Source organism: Toxorhynchites rutilus, chromosome 3 (genome assembly GCF_029784135.1).
Source record: "Toxorhynchites rutilus septentrionalis strain SRP chromosome 3, ASM2978413v1, whole genome shotgun sequence".
NCBI lineage: Eukaryota > Metazoa > Arthropoda > Insecta > Diptera > Culicidae > Toxorhynchites > Toxorhynchites rutilus.
In genome coordinates, this window is record NC_073746.1 from 129,068,920 (window position 1) to 129,094,882 (window position 25,963).

At 37.7% G+C, this 25,963-nt stretch overlaps 1 protein-coding gene and 1 long non-coding RNA gene across 2 annotated transcripts in view; one reads left to right on the forward strand and one right to left on the reverse strand.

Annotated features, from left to right (window-relative positions):
- The window catches only part of LOC129775231 (uncharacterized), an 80,986-nt gene that overhangs the window by 1,288 nt on the left and 53,735 nt on the right, over positions 1-25,963 (forward strand). The gene's annotated exons all lie outside the window — the stretch shown is intronic.
- Positions 5,468-20,580, reverse strand: LOC129775233 (uncharacterized). The gene is made up of 3 exons (XR_008742894.1): positions 20,439-20,580; positions 20,153-20,322; positions 5,468-5,599 (listed from the first exon to the last, which is right to left on the reverse strand). It is a non-coding gene; the product is annotated as an uncharacterized LOC129775233 (long non-coding RNA).

The following is a 25,963-nucleotide window of genomic DNA, read 5'->3' on the forward strand; positions in this document are numbered from 1 at the left end:
CATACACTTGGTGTCTCCGCTATAGTTTTTCCGCAAATATATTTTTCACATTTAGGAAAATTATGCTGGAAATGGAAATGGTGTTCATCGTTTCATAATATTATAGCTCCAACCGTAATATATTTATTTGTAAAATGTACGTAATTCTATCTGGTCCGATTGTTTTATGAAGCCGTAAAGCAATAAAATGTCTGCAAATGCAATCGTTTTCGATTACAGACAGCTTGACAAATCCAATCCTAATTCTAGTGGATACTTCTGGCTCATCTGTTAATCCTAGGCAGATCTCTTGAAGAGTGCTCTATTGAACAGATAGATTGTCGAGTTGAATTTCAAATTGGCCACTTCCCCTTTTTTTTTTGAAAATTGAAAATCTGTTGACTTTTCGCTGCCGGTCACCGCGCATTGAGCTTGAATTATATAATATTATTTCATTCGAGCTCAATTATTAGAATATTGACTGGAACGCAGTTCTAGACAAAGGTGACGGAGAGGTCTCTTTTCAAACCTTCACGAATATCCTGAGCTACCTAACTGACAGACCCGCTCTTAAGAAAATTGGACATTCATCTATTCACCAACCGTGGCAGACCACCGAGATTTGAGGATTCAAAACTGCCAAGAGGTTTGCTCTCAGGAGATATTCAAAGTACCATCTCCCATCCTTTAGGCAAAACTATTTGTGACTGAGCTATCAGTACTACAGATGTCATGCAATATACCTTTGTGGGGTTCAACGAAACTTTAGAAGAGATCCTAAACCGTTCCGGAGAAACGTCTCTGAGTAACGTAAAGAGTCGGAACTTTCGTCTTTTATGTTCCACGACGGGCAAGACGCGCCTGATGTTCAAGGAATTTAAAACTATTTCTCAACGAACTTTCCAAGCGTTCCCAATCCAAGTACTGATTCTAAAAAATATGCTGTTGGATTGTTGTCTCCAAAACGATATTTATTTAGTTTTTTCTTGTCAACAGGTATCTTCCCGTCGCTTTGGGAGTGAACAAACATTTTTTCGGTTCACAAAAAAGACGACAAAATCGTTCACGACATTGCAGTGGAAAAGTTGAACAAACTAGGCTTTCAAGATTTGGGATTGCCTAAATTTTATTTGATTGGATGTTCTCTCACGGTGAAAATCAGCGATGGTCTGTTTGATGAACTCTCGGTTACATCTGAAATATCTTAGGGTAGTCTGCTGGATCCTTTGATATACTTGATCTACTTCAATGATGTCCATCTAGTATTGTAATCTGAGGTTGACGTTTAATTTCTCCAACGACACTTGAAAATTCTCCAGCAATGGTGCGTGGTCAATTGTATAATACTGATCCAAATGAACCTTGATGAAATTCCAAGATGAATCTAGATGGTTTTTTCGAACCATCAGCTGTTATGTCATGAGAACTTTTTTTTTTAGAAAACATCAATTGCAATCTCGAACTCTACGAAATAACACTCTTTTTATGTTTCTTTCTGCGGTGCTAGGCTATGGATGCAACTCTGTCGATCTAGTCTTACAGCGTCTGTTCAAGCTCCATGCTTCGATCACCACAAATCAAGAAGTTCGGTTGTTTTATTATACTGATGTGTTTATTGATTTTATTATTACAGCAAAGTGCCGGTTGATATAGCAAACAAAAAAAAAACAATTCTAATAACAAGATATTTGTAAACAGTACAAAAATCTTAAAAATAAAACATCATCTTGTAAATTTTCATTTGAAAACTGCGCATTACATTTACTTTTTTCTTCATATTTTTTGCGGAATGAAATTGGTTTGCTTATGAAAAACATTTGGCCCAGTGAATTTTTCACTACAGTCTACGATTTGGAATATGTATAGTGACGATTTTATGTGGACTTTTTTACGACTTAAACAAGCTTGAACTTGGGGCTGGAAATTAGTTTTAAATCCCATTACTTTTTACCATAAGCCGTTGTTTGAACTATTCTTCGTACACGGTTATCATTTTTTGCGCGAGCACTTTTCTCACTTTGTTTGTCTGTCAAATTCCATTTTTGCTAGAAATACCGTTTTGCCCCAAATTCCGAACCCTTTGTTGGCCATTGAATAGTGTCTCATTACTCAAAATGGTATGTTTTCGCGAAATTTATGTGGTTTTGGATACAATAGAGCCTTTTCTTTCATTTGTCCACCATAAAATTGATTTACAAATACATATTCATGATGAAAAACTAAAAATATGTTTGATCACATTTGTCTCAAATTCCGAACAGCGAAAATGCATTTTTTTTAAATCATAACATCTGAGCTACTACACCGATTCAGATGATCGCATTAAAGCCAATTTGCTATTCTTCTTTGGAAAAATACATTACTCCCTACATCTTGGATTTTGTGCTTTGAAACTTGATTCAAATTTCGAATTTGCCAATCCAAACAATTTATCGCTGGTTTTGACAGTCACTTTTTTGCAAATGCTTAGTACTATAAGTTATAAGCAGTATCGATACCTGTAAATGATGTTAAAATGATGCCTATACCACAAAAAATGTCAGGGTTTTTATTATTCAATTATTTATAACATTACAGTTCAGTGAATTTACATTTAAAAATTAAGTGTTCGGAATTTGTGACAAAACGGTACTTCAGTTCAATTGCAGTCCCTCCCATTGTTTCACTATGTGCTTCACAACTAACCAGCATTTATTAATTAGCCTTAGCTCTTGAGTATTGAATAGTTTCATATCCATATCCATATCCATTTGGTAGAATTCAAGTAGAGAAAGTTTGTCAAGACCAGCCAAAATAGGCAATACAACACATGCTGCTCCGGAAAAGACAGTATCCCTTCGTAGGGACTCTTTCTGTTAAAATTGCTGGTTCATGGCTCAGAAGTAACGGAAGTTTCGCTTTTCAGTCCACAGTACTAATTTTTTTTTCTCAGTGTATATTTTTTCACGTTTTAACATCAATACTCTATAACTCTTTCTAAGACACTATCTCGGTACGACTCATAGTTTTTGAGATATAAATTATCAAAGATTTCTCTTACTAAAATCGATACGCCCTTTTCTAAAGTTACACTCGGGTCAAAAAATTCCCAATTGCTGTGGAAAACTCATATTTCCTCCAACCTGAACGGAATACAAACTTTCATTCGAATCAAAAATACTCATGTTTTGTCATTTGTCGATTTGGAATTGTTCTGTTGTCAAAAAACAGGGGCAGACTATTTTTAAAAGCATTCTGATGGGATAGACAGAAACAGATATGCATTAGGGTGCCAATGAATGTATGGGGGAAAAAATCGATCCAAAATTTCAAAATGTTCCCCCTAAAAAAATGTTCACCTCCTCGAAAAAACACTCTCTGCAAAACATCAGCTCAATCGGACTTAACTTTTTTTTGGTACGCATTACAGTAATTAAACATTCAAACTGATTCTTCTTGGCATTAGTATTGAGTTAGGCCGCCTTTAGCTTCAATCACGAATTGCAGGCGTCGAGGCATTCTTTCAACGAGGTTTCTGATATGTTGAGAGTTGATATTCATCGATGGTTTTCCAAAAGCTTCAAACACTTTGTCGCGGTTGGTGACATTTCCCTTGTCGACATTTTGATCTAAAAGGGACCACACATTTTCTATTGGACTCAAGTCCGGGCTTTGTGACTATTCCAATAGCTTCATACAGCAAACACGGAAGTACGCAGTGGTTTTGTGGGCGTTATGCTTAGGATCGTTGTCTTGTTGAGAAATGAACTTCTTCTCTAAGCCAACTTCAGCGCCGACTCTTTAAGAGTCCTTTTCAAAATGCTGATGTAACAGTCTGCCGTTATTATGCCATTAAATTTCTCAAGATAACCGACACCCGACAAAGCGTAGCACCCCCACACCATGATATTGCTACCTCCGTTCTCGACAGGCTTTTAGATATTCTTGTCGGCAAGTTTCTTGTCAGGTTTTGTCCAAACTCGTGCTCGTTGTTTGCGGCCGAAGAATCATCGCTCCTAATATCCTGTTTTCAGAACTCTATCGGCTTGTAGTTTGTACTTTTGGACGAATTTGAGGGGTTTGATCCTGCAGAAATAAAAACTAGCCAAAAATGAATGCTGAATACGAAGTAAACAAACCTGTTAAAATTTCGAATTAATGGTCGTCCTTGGACTATTCCACTCTTATAACCCAATTGCTGCATTCTTCTACGCACAGTTCGTTCGGAGATATTTGAGTCTGGATTTTCACGAATCACTCGGCTGGTAGTGGTCGCTGGTTGTAGTCTTTCGCTTCCATCCTCTACCGGTTCGATCCGCTATTGCTATTTTCTTCATGTTTTTTGAATATTTTTCGTGCTCCTGCTTCACTTACTGGCGGTTTTCAGCTATAATTTTACGGATATCTACGGAAACTTCCTTTTTCCCCACCTTATTAGATTGAACCGCGCATCAATGACGATAAAAAAATAATCAAACACATTGTTTGACGTTTCTTCGCAGGGATGGGAATCTTTTAGACTTATGAAGGGCAGGGCACTACGAGTGTCGTTCAGAAAATAAGTTTCAGTGCCTCAGAAATCGCGGAAAAATAAAGTTAGGACAAAAAACAAGGTGATTTTCGTAATCTACGTTTCATTTTCTATTTTTCTACATAATCGTCGTAACGTGCGAGGCATTTTCCATAGCGTGGCACGAGTTTTTTTTATTCCGAGCGTGAAGTGCGTAGCGTCCAACTTTTTGAAGTACGATGTAACTTCGTCACGAATTGCTTCAGTGTTATCGAATCGTTGGCCGCCGAACGCCTGTTTCATCACCGTACTATTGTGAAGTTTTGGACCGATTAAGAACTGCGCTTAAGAATAAAAGGCCAGGTTTATTGACGGAACGAGTGTTCCTCATTCACGATAATGCGCGGCCCATTCTTCTCGCGTAACTCAAGAGCAATTGAAAAAATTCAAATGGACTGTGTTCGAGCATCCACCTTACTCCCCAGACCTCGCCCCTAGCGACTATCACTTATTCCCGGTGATGAAACAGGCGTTCGGCGGTCAACGATTCGATAACAATGAAAAAATTCGTGACTACATATTGGATACCGAATAGGGTCCCAGCAAACATTAAATCGCATAACAAGCGTATATATAACATCATATGTCCTAAAATTTGGTTGGCATATAATGCGCCTAACTGGCATGTGCATGCAAAACTGGCATGTGCATGCAAAGCATGTACATACATGGCAAATGCTTACCGAATTTGTTTGGATGAATATGCAACTTTGACCGGCTATAATAGCGATTATGTTGAAATTGAATTGCGATTTAATATGAATATATTCATGAATTGTCAAAGCACCAAATATGACTTTTGCCATACTCATATACAATTTATTACAGACATAGAAAAAAACAAATGGCGCAAAATATTTTCGTGAAATGTTTATTATAGTCTCACGAATCGCCATTTTTATATATGAGTATTTATGTTTGTAGAAATAATAATTGTTTGATTGACTTGTGTTGGGAGTGGAATATGAATGTTTAAAATGGCACAGATTGATGTTTGGTGAAAACTGCTCCGATGTGGGTTCGAACTCCGGGCGTTTGGATTATCATCCACCAGCTATCTCGCGCGGCTATCTGAAATTTCAAAAGCGGTTAAAATTTTCGAGTGCATCAGCATTTCATTGACATTTCAATATGATGTAATATAATATTTTCACGCAAATCAAATGTTTTAGTACGAATAAAAAAAACCGAGAAGCGGAATAATCAGAGGTGTAGTCCTACTAGGATTGGGCGATCTTGGATCGATTTTCAGAAGATCGATCTTCTCCATTTCGATTTTAGATTTTTTGAATCGATTCATTGTACTCGAAAAAATCGCGAAGATCGATCTTTTTCCTTCGATTTTTTCGATATTTTTCATCGTAGGAAAAAAATGTAAATTCGTTCTTCAGTGAATTTTGATTTTAATCTCACCAAAAACCACCAAAAATTTTATAAACATTGGGACCCTTTCAAGGTTGTCAAATTAGTGGTCGTAAACTTAGGAGAAGGAGTTTTGTAATCTTGGTCATTAAAAAATAAGTGGTCCCAAGTTATATTTACACCATGACGTGAAAATGAAAATTGTGACGAGATGAATGTTGACATCAGGTCCAGCTGTAGCGTTCTGTTTCAAAATTGGGACTACTACCAATGTTTCGGCTAAATATGGCACGGTTGGATTCAACGGGTTTATTGTCTGCGCAGTTCTGGATGAATATTAGTTGTTGAATTTCTAATAATTTTCATTTATTTTATTTAATGAAATAGTTTCATGACGGTTCAAGATGAATGCCCTGGAAACTAATTTTTTCGGGGCTTTCAAGTTTTCGATGTTTTTCTAAAGATCGCTCAATCCTAAGTCCTACGACTCTCCCGTTATATCCATGACATCACCCGCCCGTCCTTTTCTTCTTTACGGAAAAGATATATTACTTTTTTCTCTTCACATTTAACTATTAGCAGATCAAACATGTCAGTTACATTAATGAAATACATTGAGTCAGAAACATCATACAAACTTTTGTTCAAATCGATCATTCGTTCTTTTTTTTTATTGATCACATCCGATTAATTTTATAGATCGTTAAAACATTCGAACATACTTACAATACATTAGTTATAGTTTATTTAACACCTATAATATTCACTAGAATTAATTTATATGGCAGAACAACGTTTGCCAGGTCAGCTAGTGCCTTATACAGAAAAGATTTAGGGAGCTCAATATTATGATAGTTGATGCGTACGTACCAGTACTGTACATAAATTGTTCATTTATATACCTAGTGGTTTTAATAGTTTCACTTATTTCGATAATATACCCTTATACAAACAGTCATTCCTTGAAGTGAATTGCTTTCCACAACCGATAAAACATTTCTCCTGCTGCGCCTAATAATATCGACCAATGTGTCGTGCTGTTTCAGGCACAAACATCGACGGATGTTGTCAATAGTTTCGTAGTAAAATGCTGTCGATAGCGCTTTTAATTAACACTTTCTATCGCGTTCATCACCTGTTACCCCAGCGCAAATGGTCGGCGTGGGTGGGGAACAGTAATTGGTAATCATGGTGTTGTGATGTTGTGGACTTAGGAATTGAACCACTCACAGGATGCATGCGTTGGGGCTTTATAATTTATTCATTCACTAAATTATCAAACAAATTAGAACGATGGGCATGTTTTCGTTATTTGTGTATCTGACATGTGCTGTCGTAGAAAAACCTTGCACGGCTGCCGTGATCTGTAAGCAAGCTACATAAACTATGGTCGAGCATTGTTGGTTTGCTCGTCACAGCATGAGTTGCATAAGCCCACAGCCAGCAAGGTTAGGAGGTCAACATAAAGAAACATTTGTAATTGTCTCTCGACCATTAATATTCATGACAAATGATTCACGCTGTTTTGAATTTTCTCGAATCTATCGTGGACCACTAAGTGGACAGTAAGGCGTAACGGCAGACTTAGTGCTCGATCGGCAGACACAACGTGTTGTGTGCTCGCATGTGACTACTCGAATCACCCCCCCCCCATATTAGGTGCTCTCTGTACCAGTCAGTTTAGCGGAACGCAGCGTCTTATTATATGTGATCTTCTGAACTTGATCGCAAGGCAAATTCAATTAAATAATTAACATTCTTTTTTCTTCAATCTGTGCTGCTAAGGGTATTTTTGCTAGAGATTAATTCTTAAATATTTGTCCACCCAATGAACTTTAATTATCTATGGATTCACTCATATCGGCTAACCGTAAACTATCCAAAGTAAAATTTGGAAACCCGCACGGCCACGGCTCCACGGCACCGCACGGCTTGGGCTGTAGAAGTAGAATTGATTTAATTCTGCTCTAATTAATGTCACACACACTCTATGACACATTCACAATCCATTCAGTTTTTCCCCCTTTAAAGCTGGTAGCTGTGGGACCGAGATAGTAGATATGAGTTTAATTGATGGAATGTGCCGTAATTCTGTTGATAGGAGCGATTTACAGTTTTGTGGTGTATGATGACAAATTGTACATTCTGAAATGATTCGTCACAAAGCTTGCACCGATTTGTTTTTTTTAATGTATCGAACAATAATTGATCACTCAGTTTAAATGTATATGTGGTTCATAATAGATTCATTCAGGCGGTCACGCGAGCGACATAGAACGCGCTTTTTAATTCATATTAGGCTGTCAAAAAAGTCCTGCGGTATTTTTTTGAATTTTTATTTGTTCATAAAATTAGTTACAATCATCTGTTTTAAGTCAAATATGCGCCGTTTTGTTCGATGACTTGTTCCCAACGAGATGCCAACTTCATAATACCCCTGTTATAGAAGCTCGCTTCCTTATTAGCAAAAAACTCGGATAGCCAATTTTCACAGGCCTCTTTTGTGGCTAACTTCTGACTACCTAGCTTGTTCGCCATGGACAAAAACAGGTGGTAGTCACTTGGTGCAAGGTCCGGACTATACGGCGGATGCAAAAGAACCTCCCATCCGAGCTCCCGGAGCTTCTGGCGCGTCACCAAAGAAGTGTGTGGCCTGGCGTTGTCCTGATGGAAGACAATGCGGCCTCTGTTTATCAAAGATGGCCTCTTCTTCATGAGTGCTACCTTCAAGCGGTCCAGTTGTTGGCAGTACAGGTCCGAATTGAGCGTTTGGCCATAGGGAAGCAGCTCATAATAGATTATTCCTTGACAATCCCACCAAACACACAGCAGAACCTTCCTGGCCGTTAATGAGGGCTTGGCCACCGTCTGAGCCGCTTTAGCGGGCTTCGACCACGACAGTTTGCGCTTCACGTTGTCGTAAGTGACCCACTTTTCATCACCAGTCACCATCCGCTTCAGAAACGGGTCGATTATGTTGCGATTCAGCAGCGATTCACATGCGTCGATACGGTCAAAGATGTTTTTTTGCGTCAACGTGTGTGGCACCCATACATCGAGCTTCTTTGTGAATCCAAGCTTCTTCAAATGGTTAATAATGGTTTGATGATTTATCCCCAGCTCTTGGCCGATGCTACGGCTGCTACTATGCCGGTCTTTCTCGGCTAATTTAGCGATTTTGTCGCAATTTTCGACGACAGGCCTTCCGGAGCGTGGCGCAACTTCGACGACCTCTACACCAGAACGAAAACGCTGAAACCATCGTTGTGCGGTGGAAATGGAAACTGTATCGGGTCCATAATCTGCACAAATTTTATTGGCAGCTTGAGATGCATTTTTGCATTTGTCATAGTAGTACTGTAAAATATGTCGGATTTTCTCTTTATTTTGCTCCATATTTGCGACACTATAACTCACGAACGACTTAACCAAACAAAACACTGTCAAGGACTATATTATAGCGCGCAAAAATACCTTTCCAACAAGCTATAGTATGACTCGATACAATGAATACAACTAGAACTACGCGCTTACAACGACACCTCGCGGAAATAACGCAGGACTTTTTTGACAGCCTAATATTTGAACTCAAATTTGAATGTCTGCGACACTAATAAATGAAGTCCGAATGAGTCAACATTTTGCATAGGGTATATTATCGTGCAAATCAACATTTTTCAGCAAGTTCCGAATGAAACATCGAGATAACTATTTTTACTGGCACTCAAAACCATATGTTCCGTTTCGTGATTCGTAAAAAAACCCAGAGTGTCGATTTTTGACTTTTTTTTCGAGATGACAGTAGATCTCGGCGTTTCATGTAATTTTAGGACATTTGGCATAAACTGTTTTATTCCAAAACCCCGATTTCCTTTACTCCCCCCTTGGGTGATTTTTCGATTTTCAAAAAACTCAAACTTTGACCGCTTTGCGCCATTCTCCTTTAAGGGGGTATTCTAGTGTAGATACACGAATTTCGGACATTTTTTCGAGTTTCGTAAAAATAAAACAAAGAATATTGTTACTATCCGTTATATCATTATTTGTTCATCTGTCTTTTAACAATAAAACAAAAATTTAACGGAGAAATTCATAACTAGAATAGTTAAGAGCTGATGAAGTGAGAGGGTTAAAGAAAAAGTTGTGCCATGGCGTACACGATTCCAGCCTTTCTGGTTATCTGAAGCAAAAAAATCGAACAGATTCTGAATCAGTAAAGATGCCGCTAACGCGTGAACCTCGGACAAGTCAAAAACCTCTTTTTTGACAAAGTGGTTCCCGTTTGAAAAACAAAATGCGGTCCAAAACGTTTTTTCTTACGTTTTTCGATTTTTTAAAACTAGTAAAATATATTTTTTCAGAGGTTCATGCGATTGAGAGATGCCTGCAGATTGTATCCATATCCATTGCATCCATATGAATTCCACATGAATCGGCTCAGTAGAACTTGAGATATCGTGTACGCCAGTTTGAAAAAAAAACTAGTTTCGAGAAAATCGCGTTTGAAGTTCATTGTTATGGTCGTACCACGTTAGATTCCGCATCACTAAAATGGCCCTAACTCGGTAAATAATAGGATTTTCCATATATATTATATATATCTAGGGTATATTATTGAATGCCTAAAGTACAGAAATATGAAGGAAATTTTTTTTAATTTTTTTTCAAATTTCTAGACTAGAATACTGCCTCAAGTTCAATTGAGCTGATGTTTTGAATAGGGTATTTCTTCGAGCTAGTGAAAATTTTTATGGGGTAACACTTTGAAATTCGAGATGACCATTTTCATTGGCACCCTACTGAAGGTACATAGCCTTACGCCACATTTTTCCTACTACCAACATAGTTTGATCCATATTCAGAGAAACTACCTCCCCCCCCGTTAGAAATCCTATTTATCAAATTTCTTCATATAAATTCGGTTCTTCTGCACCCCTAAAATCGTGCACCCGAGGGTGGCCCGCCCCGTTCGCACCACCCAGTCGACGCCAATGTCTAAGATATAACCGCAAGGTTGACGTAGGACTACCGTTGGCTTAGTAATCATTTGTTTGTATTGATTAAATTATTGATTGAATGAAACAACTTTCGAACTCAATTGAATCCAACATATTTGCTGTGTAAGTAAATACTTTGAACAAACGCCATGTAATGTAAGGTACTTCGGTTTTGATGGCCGTGTTAGGGAATACGTTTCGGCTGGAACAAAAATTCCCTCAACTTGCATGTATTTGCTCATCCCAGGAAAAATAATATTTTATTAATTGTGATGGATGCGTACAAATATTTCCTATCAATTGAAGCGAACATCTTTCCGACATATTAAGAAATGTTCGAGTTATAAGCATTCAAAATCTTTCATTTTTTCTGCATGTTCTGTGTTTATGTTTTAATTCCTAAACAACCCCCCCCCCATATAATCCGGTTCGACGCAGGGCACGTTTATGTAAAGGTAGTCTGTACTGACTAGTGCATCAGTAACAGTGAGGTTGTGACGTGTTAGCTTTGCAAGTATCATGGAGCGGTATAATAAATTTGTCTAAATAAGTTCGTTTCTATTGTAGTTTAGCTTAATGTATATATTTATTCATTGCAGCGTGAAGATATTCTATTTAGATTTTCTTTCTAATCAAAACCTAGAGGAAATTGTGGACGGCAATTCGGGTTTTAGCTGCCTGAAGCTCTTGGTTCAACTCTTGGTTGATGTCAATTAAGACCTTTCGGCGACCCATTCGGTTTTGATTTCCCGAGGCATGAGAATCTTTCTGACACTAGGAACAGCTAAAAATGAACTGTTTTGTGTTCTATATGTGTAATTTGGATTTGTTCAAATTCACCTGTTGGTATCAGTTTTCGACGATGTTCCAAACCTCCAAACCATCGATATGCATAAAACAATCTGGGCTGAAGTAAAGCAAGCTAATTTACATACCAGTTTCAAAAAGCAGCACAGAAACAACACATCTGGGGTACTAGTTCCGTTATTTTGACTTTAATGGTTCACTAACTCCTCAATCTCACGTATTATTGATGTATTTTCAGAAAAAAAAGTAGCAGAACACGTAATATTCGCAACGAAAAAAAAAACACTTGTTATGAATTGCTTTGCGATCGCTGCTTTCCGTCAAATCTGAGATGTCATAGTTGAGAGTGTATAAGTGAATCGTGTCGTTACAAACTTCGAGTCCAGGTTACCTTTACATAAACGTACCCTGGGTTCGACGTAGCCCCACGAAAAAGAAAAAAACTGACAGATGGATCTTACACTCTCATCATGCCTCAATAAAATTTCACCCAGAAAAGAATATCTAGTATTTCAATTTTTTCAACACATTTTAAAGTGTATTCGAACTTATTGAACACCCTGTAGAAGAAATGAAGAAAGCATGGGTTAATATGCAAAAAACTGTCGATTCTGAGGTCGTGCAGAACCTTATGGCTGGGGTTAAGGCCAAGGTTCGCGCATTCGGATATAAAGGCGAATGATGCAAAAACTACCTTCACTTTTTGAGAATTAATTTTGTGTGTGCGGATTTTAAACAGTACACCCTTTATGGTTTTGCGTATGAATTCCATAAGGTAGGACGTAATGGGTAAATATGCTGACCGCTTGGATAAACTTTAATGGTTTGAGCAGCTTGATAACGATCACTCGATTATTCCATTATTATTAGTCAAGCAACTGTCAATAAAAATACATCCGCAGTTTATTGCACGGAACATTCTGGAAAATATCTATCAAAATATATAGCAATCTATTTCTTACCTATATTTGTGTTCATCTGCGCCACTAACTAAAATTAGGAATGCTAAAGTGGATGTGATCACTTAAACTGGAATTACGTCCAAAATTAGGGGCACGCTGATGCAATATACCGACGACTGTGCCGGGAGTCCGGGTGTCAACAAGTGTGTCACTAGTGATTTGTTTTTAATTCGTCGTTCTACTTGCGGGCGCTACGATGTAGGTGAAAATTGTCGCCACCCACGACAATACTCTCGCTCGCCCAACAATGGGTCCAAGTATAAATTTTAATGGCAAGTATCCGCGGTTTTTGTTCCGTAGTGATTGTTCAAGAAAAGAAAACCCGACGGAAGAGACAACACATCATCGTTGACGGGGCGGCTACCAATTCTATTGTTTTGAATTGCTGATGATCAGCGCACATGATCACAACCTTCAAAATCACAACCTCGAATGGGCGAGTCAGTGCAGGTAGTAAACCAATGTCGATGTTGTTTCGCAGCGATACGGACGTTTCCTACCCAACCCATTAGCGGCGCGGAGCATGATGTAGGTGTTGTTTGTCACGGTGTGTTTGTTAGGCCGGTATTTGCAGCCGTGATGAATTAAGTCCGTGGTGACCTTCGCGCCACATGTTGAATTCATTGCAATTAAACGTTTTTATTTCAGGAGACTTGTTCGGATTGAAGTTCGATTCATATCCATTTTATGATGATTTTATATGAATGGTTCATTGTTTGCCAGTAGCTTGAATTCGACGCAAAGTGAGGAAAAACGTCACGTTGCACATCATGTACTTCAATTCCTGGGAAGCTTATCGCGATATTGATTAAGGGAAATTTAACCAGAAACAGTTTGTGAACATCAAAAATGATTTCTGTGTTGTTAGAAATATGATATCATTACGCTTTCCATTTGACCATTGCTATGAACCATTCCATAAGCATTGTTTTTATTTACAGGTAATTGAGGTTGATTTCAGAATGCTATATATCAGAACCTCTCACGATGTGTTTATGCTTCTCGACGTATCGAGAAATCGGAAGTGCTGACAATAATATGGATTTGTTTTTAACATATAAAATGTAATTACACGATTAAAGCTCGAGTCATTTAATATCTGTACGCATTGTATATTTTACTGCTCCTGGTGGTCGGATTTGGAATGTTTTGACAACAGTTTGTTTTAAATTGTTTCTCTTCTCGTCGCTGATTCATTTTGATTCACGATTCATTTTGATTCCAAGAAGTTATGATGGGAGCCACAAACCGAATATTAATCACTTCGAATTGACTAAATCGACCGTGCTGTATTTGAAGGTGTTGAGAACGATTAGGGCAGACTCAGTGCCGTCGGATTATGATATCGCCTAGAAACTCAATGCCTATTAAATCACCGTCAGAAAGATTGGTCTGCGTGATGGATTTCGATCTTTTCGGGCCAGTAAGTTACCAAACCGGACATTGAAGCAGAATCTAGTGGCCTAAAGACTTACATGGAAGTTGTACAATGAGGTTCGACCGAAGTAGGAAGGATGCATTCTCATGGACGACGGAACGTACGGTTAAATTATGGGTAGCTTTCCGAGGAAAAGTTTTTTGAAACCACTGCACGATGGTCCAAGGAACGAATTTAGGTGGAATTTAGGTGATCAAAATTGTAGGTACAGTAAAAAATCTATATTTCAATACAACCGACTCAGCGCATGTATTTGAGCAAAATATACATTAGAGATACCATGAAAAAACGGTTTTTGCTCTACCTTTTTTATTTCAAGTTATACATACAAATTGTCTTGAGAAGACTTTTGAAGTTTACTAAGACAAACATTCTATATCCTTATATTCTCCTTTTCCTTTTCCTTCGCGAGAAATCAAATCCCTTCTCATTAACAATAGAATAAGGTGAAATGTAAATACATATTAGATATAAGATAGGCTTAAGAATTGAGTGTAATGAATGTGAGTGTGAATGTGAGAGTGAACATTGTTAACATATCCTTTTATCCCTTCCTTTTCCCGAAGAAAATATGTCACCCTTCTAAACTCGAGTAGACCGCGAGTAATCGGTTTTCTACACCATTAACATTAGAATTAAGGAAAAATGTTTATATATACTTGTAACAATATAGTCAGGAGTTTGACTCCTTTAAGCTTATGTAACTGAGCCTGTAAAAATAAACGATTTAATAAAAAAAAAGACAAACATTCTGCGATGCAGAACTTGTCAATATATCAATCCTACTCAAAGTTATTAATATATATTCTCCATAAATACGCCCATTTGTTTGTCTTTTTTTTCTGGGACAAATATTAAAAAAATGTTTATTGGCATCATTTGAAAAGGGCATATTTGAATCTACATAATGTAAAATTTTCAAAACTATATATTTTTTGTATTTGAGTGAGAAGAAGAGTGAAAAGGTGACTCGGAGTACGACAGAGATGAAGAGATGGTGGAACAAAATAGTTGCTCAGAATCAGTGGCGTAACGTGACCGGGTGACACTAGGGGCGGGTTACTGAGGCATATGTGCCCTACAGCTCTTCCATATATCGCAACTTGTTCATATTTAAGGTAAAAAAGTTTTTCTAACAAAAACTTTTTCAAGATTTTTTCTCGAAAATTTTCTTTTTTTGGGTGTACAGTTATAGAAAAAATCAATAACAGGTAGAAATGGATTTATGGTAACCCTTGGGTGGTAAGGTACAGTTTTCAGTTTTTTGTAGTTAAATACAATACGTTTCAATTTAGAGAGCAACAACAGCTCTCAAACAATAGTCATCTGCCAAAAATTTTTTGATCGGTCGGCCAAGTGTCGAATAGTGGTTGTAGATTTAGGTATCTATTAAAGTCACTGTAAGTCACTGTAGATATGATAATAATAAAAGGGTTGTATAGATACCTAAAGAATTAATAAAATGGCTTTGCAGTTGTTTGAAAGTTTCCAGTCGTGACCAGTAGCAAATGTAAAGTGGCGGAAAAGAAATAGAATTTTATTGTTTCTGCGTAATCATCAGAGTTCAACAAAGAAAAGTGTGAAATTGTTCAGCAACATGAGTCAAGCCGTGATCTCCAGGATTTGCAAGGATTATACATGTAGTGCTAGTATTTACAACCCCAAGGGTGATGCCAACATCTGGTCGAGTTGGCGCGAAATCTGTCTATATTGAGTTGTACGGCTACTGTTAGAAAGTCAAACCAATTTATGATAGGTGCGGTAGTATTGGCACGTGCATCAGCATTGGCACCATTCTCATAAGTACAATGGTATCAGTTTTGGCACTACTCCATTTATACTCAGCCAAAACTGAAATATTTTGCAACTATTGCCAACACTACCACACTCTACTCATTTACGTACTTTCTGCATTATCGAACTCCTGAACCATTTGATGGAGCTTGTGAATCTTCAATATTTTGGTTAGTTTTATCCTCATTTATAAGTCGTTTTTTTTCATTCGAACACACCTATTGTGCCAAAAACAGTGAAAATCAAGATTCACAAATTCGCATACTATCATCCAATGGAAGGGTATATCCCAGCAAACGTATTTTTTCTACTACTAATGATGTTAACCGACGTAGCACTGCATTAGTAATCCTTGCAAATCCTGCAGATCACGGCTTGACTCATGTTGCTAAACAATGTCACACTTTTCTTCGTTGAATTCTGAAGATTACGCAGAAACAAAATAATGCTATTTATTTTCCGTCACTTTACATTTGCGGCCGGTCACGAATGGTAGTTTTCAAACAACTGCAGAGCCATTTTATTCATCCTTTAGGGGGTGGGTGGATCACCCACTGCGCCCCTCGTACACTACGCCACTGCTCAGAATCAACAACAGAGTGTTCAAATTACAATCGTACACACTCTTTTGATTTTGAGCCTTTACATTTTAAATCATTGATTTGCATCATGAGTATCTATTATGAACATCGTTAGATTATTTGGGATTCATTGAAGGTTGAGAAGAACCCTTCCCACGGCTAAAAGATCGTGCAATCCTGTATATATGCTGATTAACCTAATGCCTACACTGCCGTTCTACGCATAGTTGTCCCACGTTACTTTTTGACGATTTTATTTTTCTTCATAAAACGTTGTTTTTATGCATAATCTTACGGAAAAACACAAAAAAATAGTTTATCCCCAACTTTTAAAAAAACAACATCAAGCTCAATTGTCCCATGTTGATATTTTATTCATAACTGTCCCACCATGTATTTTTTGTAGATCCATGTCGAATAAGTCGGTTCAAGTACAAGATTTTCATGTCACACTTTCAGCAGGCCTAATGCACTCTTTTCTGGTTTGGAAGAACGAACTAATTCTCGAACAAATAAGAAGAAGTTTAACAGAACACGTGTACACCTTGTTAGCGGATGCCTAATAAGAATGAGATTTATATTCTGCGAAGGTGTTGTAGATCACTCATTTCTTCATAAAACGATGTTTCCATGCATAATATTTCGAAAAAACGCAAAAAAATTATTGTTTGTTCCCAGTATATCAAAAAACAACATCAAGTTCAATTGTCCCATGTTGATATTCTAGGCATAACAGTCCCACCATGAATTTTTAAACCCGTAATCAAGCTCGATTGATTCAGTGAGGAGATCTCATCACATTTCATTAAACAATAGTATAGTGCTTATAAAAACCTCGGTGTATTGTTAAATTGAAATGCTTAAAGCTTTTGGTGGACGAATATGCGAGAAAACTTTGATTGCGTTTTTCTCAGTTGCTGATTTTGGAACATGGGACAAGTATGCGTAGAACGGCAGAACAGTTACCTCAGTAGAACTTTCATGACTTCATGGCGATGACTGAAGGACGACCAAGATGAGACTACTCATACTAACGTACACAACGGCGAAAACATGTTTCTTTATCGCCATGAGCATGCTTGACTAATAAAAGAATGTGGCCATAATATAAAATTTAGAAAAAAATGACAAACCCTAGTCGATTAAAAAGCAAAAAATTACCCATACTCTGGAGCCGGATCGGATTTGATATTTTGCAATCCGATCGATATCGAGTTTTGCATTCGGGAATCCATTCTAGGTCGACTTTACATTTTATAACATTAGTCGTAGTAGGCGTAAAACCTGTATCCTTCGACGTTGATTTTTTTCACGTTGATTCATTTCGTTTTGAAAAAGTTATGCACACAATTGTTGTTCGGATGGATTAGAGGACGCATCGTAGTGGAATTTACGATCGGAAGCTGAGTTTCAAGGTACTTTAAGGTACGTACGAGAAGATGGATTTTGGCAACTACCAGAGGAGATGTCAACAGCAAATTTAAGTTCGATTTCGCTGATAAAATTGCCATGAAGTTCTTGAACTAGCAAGGGATTTGCAGCTGTGACAGAAAACTAAGGTTCTCGCCAGAATATGGAGAATCCTTCCAATTGCCCCCAATTCAGCCAAATGGAAAAATATTAGGCAATTGTTAAGCGGAAATTGGAAAAATGTGCCAAAATGATTCGGGGTGCTGCACACATAAAAAATAGCGGAATAAAATGATCGCTGAGATTGGCCAACATAGAGTCCGAGCTTTGATGGAGGGTATCCGAAGATGAATTCGAAAATTTATCAAACTAAACATTTTTTTTCCGGAAAATAACAATAAATAATCTGCATTTTGATATAAAAACGTTTTTTGTACCTCTGACCAATCCCGAGATACAACTAGTTTTGTGTTTTCGGATTCTAAATGAATCAAGCTTTACTGCTACTTTATTCAAAGTGTGCTCCAAACAGAGACCACAACCTTGGTTCATCTTTCATGCAATACACGGATTTCAGTCTGGTAGAAGTCTGGTGGTTTTGGAGCGATTCAGATATCGAACTATTTTTTGATTTCTTCATAAGATTGGAATCACTCTTCAGAAAGAGGCGACGCGTGTAACGGAATCATAGTAATCCGTGGGCGCAATGTCTGGTGAATATGGTTGGTGAGATGAAACCTCTTAAGATAACTTATGACAGATCTATGAAGATGTGGTCTGGCGTTGTCATGCTGTAAAATTATCTTGTCGTGACTGTTCTTCCATTCCAATTATTTTCCCTTCAGAGTAATTATTCAAAAGTGATAGCTTAAGACGGCTACAATAGCTCGTGATACACCGACTTCATATCTAACCAGGTAGAAAGTATAATGCTGCCATGAATATTTCGATTTGGTGTTCTACGGTGCGATCTGATCGCCATTTGTGAACTCGTGCGATTGCTGTAGTCATTGAAAGTGGAAGCGGATTTCGACCGGATACAGTTTAAGACTCACCGCCTCATACGTCGGATTTCGCGCTGAGCAAATGCCATCTGTTTACTATGGTGAAACCTGCATTATAAGGTTGAATTCTTATGTATGGGATACAAAGAAATGTACATATAAGGAAAGAAATAGGGAATCTCACAGCGTCAATTTGGTTGTTTGACCGTTACACTTTGTATATCGCATGCATGATTGGATACTGCTAAATTTGAATGGAATCTATAACATAATATAACCAAGTTTCTTGAGTCACTGTACTGTATTGGAAATTACGCAGTATTACAGATACAGCTTAGTCATCGCTCGTTTCCACTTAGTTATACTAACGTCATGCACTTATATTTATTCAATGGGTTGGCACATCATTGTAGATTGCACTTTCAACAGTTACCTATTCCGTTCCGTCGCACCTCGTTTGTCTTCGCCGGAGATTCTCAGGTAAACAAAACATTTAGCATTTCCTCGCGAGCTTAGCTCCCGAAAGATAACTATCGAATACTTTGAGCCACCGCTTCATTGTGTTGCAATGGAAATGTTAATGAACTGTTGTAGAACCCTCCAGATCGAAAGTAGATTCTAAATCAATCAGGGTCTGAATCCAGCCCTGAATTAATCACTTTACATTCAAGAGCTGTATCTCACTTCATTAGCAGTGAAGAATAGAGCATATTATTTGTTTCACACGCCGCCGACATTCGAGTTTGCGCCTATTGAAGCCTGCATTATAAGCAGATTATATGCTGTTTGATGGGATGTGTACATAAATCAATAGTATTATTATTTACATTATTGTTATTCCTAAACCGCTATATGCTCTGCTGCTGTAATTATTGAACACTTTTTTCTATTGCGAATGCAACTCGTTCGACTTGCCGGCAGGTCGTGACAAGAAAGAAATGATTTACTGTCTACCATTAATATCCATACGGTAAGACACATGGTTAAAGCACCTATATGGTATTATAGCGCCGCGGATAGGTTTGTGATTTGATCTAGCATTCGAATAAAAAGGCATAGCTACTAGTCATGAACGTTTCTAATTTGAATAGAAAAAATTTTGATAAAGGGGTTTTTGATAAAGTTTTTATTGATATTGGAATAATTTCCAGAGTGAAAAGTTCGTCAAGATTATGAAATCTCGGTCTTATTAAACACGGAGTTACCATTCAATGCTCGTCGGAAAAGCAATCTGACCGTGCAATTATAATTTATAAAGAATTTCATTACCTCAGTTTGCGATTTCATCACAATCTACGCGCTTCGTAAACAGTAGTGGAAGCAACTTAGAAATTTTCAAACTACACTCCCGCGAACGTGACTATCCGCCACATTGATTGCCGTGACTGTTCTCATACTTGGCGGAGAACGTTCCGATAGTTAACGCAACTGTCAGCCCGCTGGAATAATTAATAGCATCGATTAAAATGGAATTACTCACAATATATGATGTGAATGATTATTAGCACAACACTTGATTGTTTAGTTCTCGAGTAAAAAAACGGAGGGCACTTACCGACTTGCCAAGGTATGACTACCGTTGGTCGGTTAGTAGTTTCAAATGAAAATTTCCAATTCTCCGCACTTGATCAATTTTAGTGTGTCAAGGTACGACGAGAAAAGTGGAATAATAGCATCGCGTACGGTTCGCTTGAAGATCTCTGTTTTTTGCTTTATTTCATTCACTTGAGAGGCCGACTAATTTTCCGCAGCAGCAGTAGCGGCTGTATCAGCGGAATTACGCGTTCCCACCAGATGAGACGTTGACTTTGTGTGCGATTACGTTTTTTAAAAATACATTTTCACAGATGGTGAAGCATAATGACAAGGGAGAAACACATACGTGCCAGTAAATGAGCCAATGTGAATATCACGCTTAGACTGGAAAAGTGTGATTCGAAGATATTGTAAAGGCGGCATTCCACCTATGTGGTGAGTTATGATAATCGTCAATAAATGACGTAATTGCTCCAATATTGTCGTGCTACACATGCCGCACCGATCTGCAGGCCATTGGATAAGGCCAACATTGCTCGACAAGACCAGTTAGGGGCTGTCCACATACCACGTGGACAACTTTAGGGGGGGGGTAGGGGTTACGAAAATGTCCACGCTTGTCCACGGTGAGGGGGGAGGGGGTTTTGATAATGTCCACGTGGACACGTTAAGTATTTGTTAAAGCAAAACTCTGTCAAACATCCATATTTTTTCATATGACTGAACCTCCTGAAATGTATATTCTGAAGGTAACGCATATGAACTAGGATCCATCAATGTATTCCAATCGGTAATAGAAGGCCATTAAATCCGTCAGGATAATGACACCCAACAACACAAAGAATGTTGGATTTTTTATAGTATTGAAAATCACGACTTAAGTGCGGGTTGAATTTTGGTTTTGCCCTTGATGACAAAACTGTTTGGTTTTTTTTCGAGAACTCTCAAGGATTTCTGAACATTGAAACGAACAACAAATTCTTTCATGAGTGTACGGGCCATATCTCTGGAGATCTATTTCTTGCAATAATGTTGTTCTTCATTGATGTCTAGTAATTTTTGTAATACGCTTCTTTTGAGTTGTCTGGAAAGTTCATTCGGCTGCTGCTGATTGATTAAAAGAAAAGATTAATCCTTGATTCACATGAATTAGTAGATTCGCTACTGATGTCGAAAACCACCGTGCATGAGAACCGAATCATCACGAAAAACATGCATGCAACATGCAAACATGCATTAATGCATGTACTACATATTAACCCATATTACGGAACCCGATCGGATTTGACATATCGCAATCCGAACGAAATAAATTTTTGCATTCTGCATTTCAAGGTTGCAACATTTGCCGAATTCGATAGGATTTGACTCGATCAGATTAAAAGGGATAGAGACACGAATTTCGGACGTTTCTTCGAGCTCCGAAAAAGAAAAACAATGAATATTTTTACCATCCATTATATCACTATTTGTTTATCTATCTTTCAAAAATAAAACAAACATTAAACGGAAAAAAATATCCATAATTAGAAGCAGATCAAGTGAGGGTGTTCAAAAAAAAAGTTGTGCCATGGCGTACACGATTCGAGCCCTTCTGGTTATCTGAAACAAACAAATCGAACAGATTCTGAATCAGTAAAGATGCCACTATCGCATGAACCTCAGACAAGTCAAAAACGTGTTTTTTTTGACAAAATGGCGGAAACTTGAAGAAAAAAAGCTGTTTAAAACATTTTTTTAAGTTTCTTGATTTTTCTAAAATAGTTGTTACGAAATTATGATTCTTTATAGGTTCATGTGATAGAGAGATGCATTCAGATTGTATTCATATAAACATAGATCGGATAAGTAGAACTTGAGATATCGTGTAAGCCAGTTTGAAAAAAACATGTTTCGAGAAAAACGCGTTTGAAGTTAATTGTTATGGCCGTACTAAATAAGATATCGCATCACTAAAATGGCTATAACTTGGTAAATAATGAGATTTTCGAAAAGTCTCTTCTATGGTATACACTTCAATGTCTGAATTAGAAAAATATGAAATTTGAAGAAAAATGATTTTTTTTTCTTAAATTTTCTAGACTAGAATACGCTCTTAAAGAACGCAACATTGTGTTAATTTCAAATCCGATCGGATTCCGGAATAAGGGTTTATTTTACCGAAAAACACTTGAAGGAACTTATCTCAATCAGCGATTCGTTTCATAAACGCGACGGAAATACATATTTGTACCGAATTGTAAAGGGCAAATCATTCACAAGAATGTTGAGTTAAAAAAATCGTAGCAAGTGAATGGAACCCCGAAGCAGGTTTTCGTTTGAAGAAAGTTATGGCTAAATCTGGTAGGACTGGAAGAAAATCTGTATCATGAGCTTCTACCAAGCAACTAGTTTCGATGAATACCAACAAGTACTGCTAGCAGCTGAACGTATGAAAATCAACGATCCCGAACGCTTCTAGGGCACTTCTGAAACTCCACCCGCCTTACACACCAGGTATTGCATCTTCAGATTATTAACTGTTAAGATTATTGTAAGAACTTCAACTTACTGCATAGCATAAGTTCTGAGAGGATGGAATTCTCAAGTTGCATGAAGGATGCTGAAATATTCAGGAAAGAACGGTGCATCTATGATCGAAAAGATGTATGTCTACAAAAATATGCTTTTGATTTTTTCCTTAGAATCGGCACGATTTTTTCAGGACAATATTTAGCATGATTTAATAATTAGGGGTTGTAAGTCAACGGAATCATCGATCTCGATGATACTGCAGATGTTTTATGTTTACTAGGTTCATTATAGCAATCAGGCACTACCGAACCTGTAAAAGCGAAAGGCATTGATGTTTAGATGATAAAATTCTGTTTTCAAACAAAGTGCTTGATTTCAGCGTCTGGTTTTTTGAAAACTCAAACAGCCAGCCAGCTTCAATAAAACACTCAAGAATAAGCTCACAATCGATATTTTAAAATGGATATGGAGATAACGTAAATGGAATTCGGAAGAAAATAATAAGCTCACGGATAATGTTGAAAAAAAAACGAAGATTTCAAGACAAATCGTTACCATTGGTAAGGCTATAATTTTTATCAATAGTAATATGGAATAGAAAATAGTAACAAACTTGAAATGAAATTTAAGCGGAAAAAATATAATTCCTTGATTTTTTCCTCAAACCGGAGGAATGTCCACGTGGACAACAGGGGGAAGGGTATAAGGAATGTCCACGCTTGTCCTTGAATGGGGAGAGGGGTGTCTAAAATCATGCTTTTTCTGTCCACGTGGTATGTGGACAGCCCCTTATGTCGTAAAAAGAGACACTACAATAAGCAAGAACCATTGACTTGTAGCATGTAGCATGTTGAATAGATGGAATTCCGCCTTAACAGGCGTTGAGCTAAATGGCACAAGTGCATGAAAAAGTTCCATGGGTGCATTTTTCCTTCTTAAATTTGCGTTGTTTAATGGAATGGAAAAAATACTGAACTAGCTTGTCATCATATACATTTAAAATCGTGGATTTTGTTATAGACGGGCGGATAATGTAGGGGGTATGACAGGAGAAACGCAGAACTACACAAAGGGCAATCAATTGAAATATATTTTATTTTTAATTTGTTCAATTTTTTTAAATGATAATGTGATTTTTGCGTGAGATAATCTACTCGAAAAATAAATTAGTTGATTCGAAAACTAACTACTTATGAATATTTTGGTGGTACCGAAAAAAAAACCTTTGGTGTTTTCATTGGCATTGGTGTTGCTGTATTCGTTTGATTCTTATGAGTTTCTTTTTTGTTCATTTCTACACAATTTCTCAATTGACTTCTGCTTGTCATTCTTGATTTATTTTATGGAGGCTTTGTACTTGATCATTTCTGATGTAAGGAATCATAGAGGCTTGAAGCTTCTTCAATTATTCGTCTGTAGCCTTGAAAAAGGACAATGTGGGAAACCTGTGGCTTATTTTGTTAATGTATGCTCAATTTTGAATTTAAAATTAAAATTGGTTTCATCATTATACTTAAATTAGATTTTCGACAAAGCTGTATATTTTCAATTTAATGTTTTTTTCTTCAATTTGTAATATTGATATACTTTGTGTTAATCTGAAAGAAATACGGAGAAAATTCATGAATTGGTGAACAAAAAATCTTCTAGGGGGAAAGGAAAGCGAAAAAAAGGTTTTTTCGGCCATTGTTCGGCTTATTCCGTGTACGTGTTCTCGTAAACCGAATATTTTAAATATTCGTGTACGTGTACGTGTTTTTTTTTTTTTTTTTATCCAAAATATATATTTTTATTAAGGCTCATATGGCGTCAACCTGACGGGGCCGGGAGTTCAATATTTCGACAATGTTTGCCTTATAACTATGTTAGTAATATATAACCGATTACTCGCGGTTGGCTCGAGGTTAGTATTACAAGTGTTTTCGTAATTGTGATGTTGCTGTCTTCAATGATCTGTACCTGTGCCCGACACGGGATACTTCCTATTGGGATGCAGCTGACCATTAATCAGCAACGCCCCCCTAGTCTGTACCCCATATCTAGCGTGGTGCGTCTTCTCGAGGAATCCAGGATAGAATGGTCATTAGCCGGCGCAATCATCAGCTCGTGTAGAGTTGTCATGAGCGGTACAACCTTTGGCTTTTGTTGAATCATCAGTGGACTGCACAACCTTTGGCCCGTGTATCTGTAAAGAGTGTGTGTATGTATTGCCGCGACTAAGTAAAAGTTTATAGATCGAATAGGAGGGATACGAAACAGGGACACAACGAAGGAAAAATCATTAAACGTTGACATCGGCGTTCCTGAGGAACAGGTATAGATGAAGCAGAAGATCAGGATCACAGCTACCTAAGATATCCCGGACGGGGATATCCGATTGTCTGCCTTTTGCTCTCAGTGCTCTAGAGAGCTGAGAGCAAGCAGCATGGAACCGGATACACGACCAGACAATATGCTCGATGTCGTGGTAGCCATCGCCACAATCACAAAGATTGTTTGCTGCGAGCCCAATTCGATAGAGATGCGCGTTTAGGTTGTAGTGATTGGACATAAGCCGAGATATCACGCGAATGAAATCACGACCGACATTCAATCCCTTAAACCAAGCTTTCGTCGAAACCTTAGGGATAATCGTGTGTAACCAACGACCGAACTCATCTTCACTCCACATGCGCTGCCAACTAACGAGTGTGTCCTGACGAGGAATGTGAAAAAATTCGTTATAAGTAATTTGCCTTTCAAAAAGTGTGCCTTCTGAAGCGCCCACCTTAGCTAGCGAGTCCGCTTTCTCATTCCCCGGAATCGAGCAATGAGAGGGAACCCATGCTAAGGTAATCTTGAATAATTTTTCGATCAAAACACTCTTATTCTTGTTAGGAAATAAGATGAGCGTTTATCAACTTTCATTGAGCGGATTGCCTCTATTGAGCTGAGACTGTCTGAAAAAATAAAATAGTGGTCGATGGGCAATGTTTCAATGATCCCTAATGCGTAATATATCGCACCCAGTTCAGCGACATACACGGAACA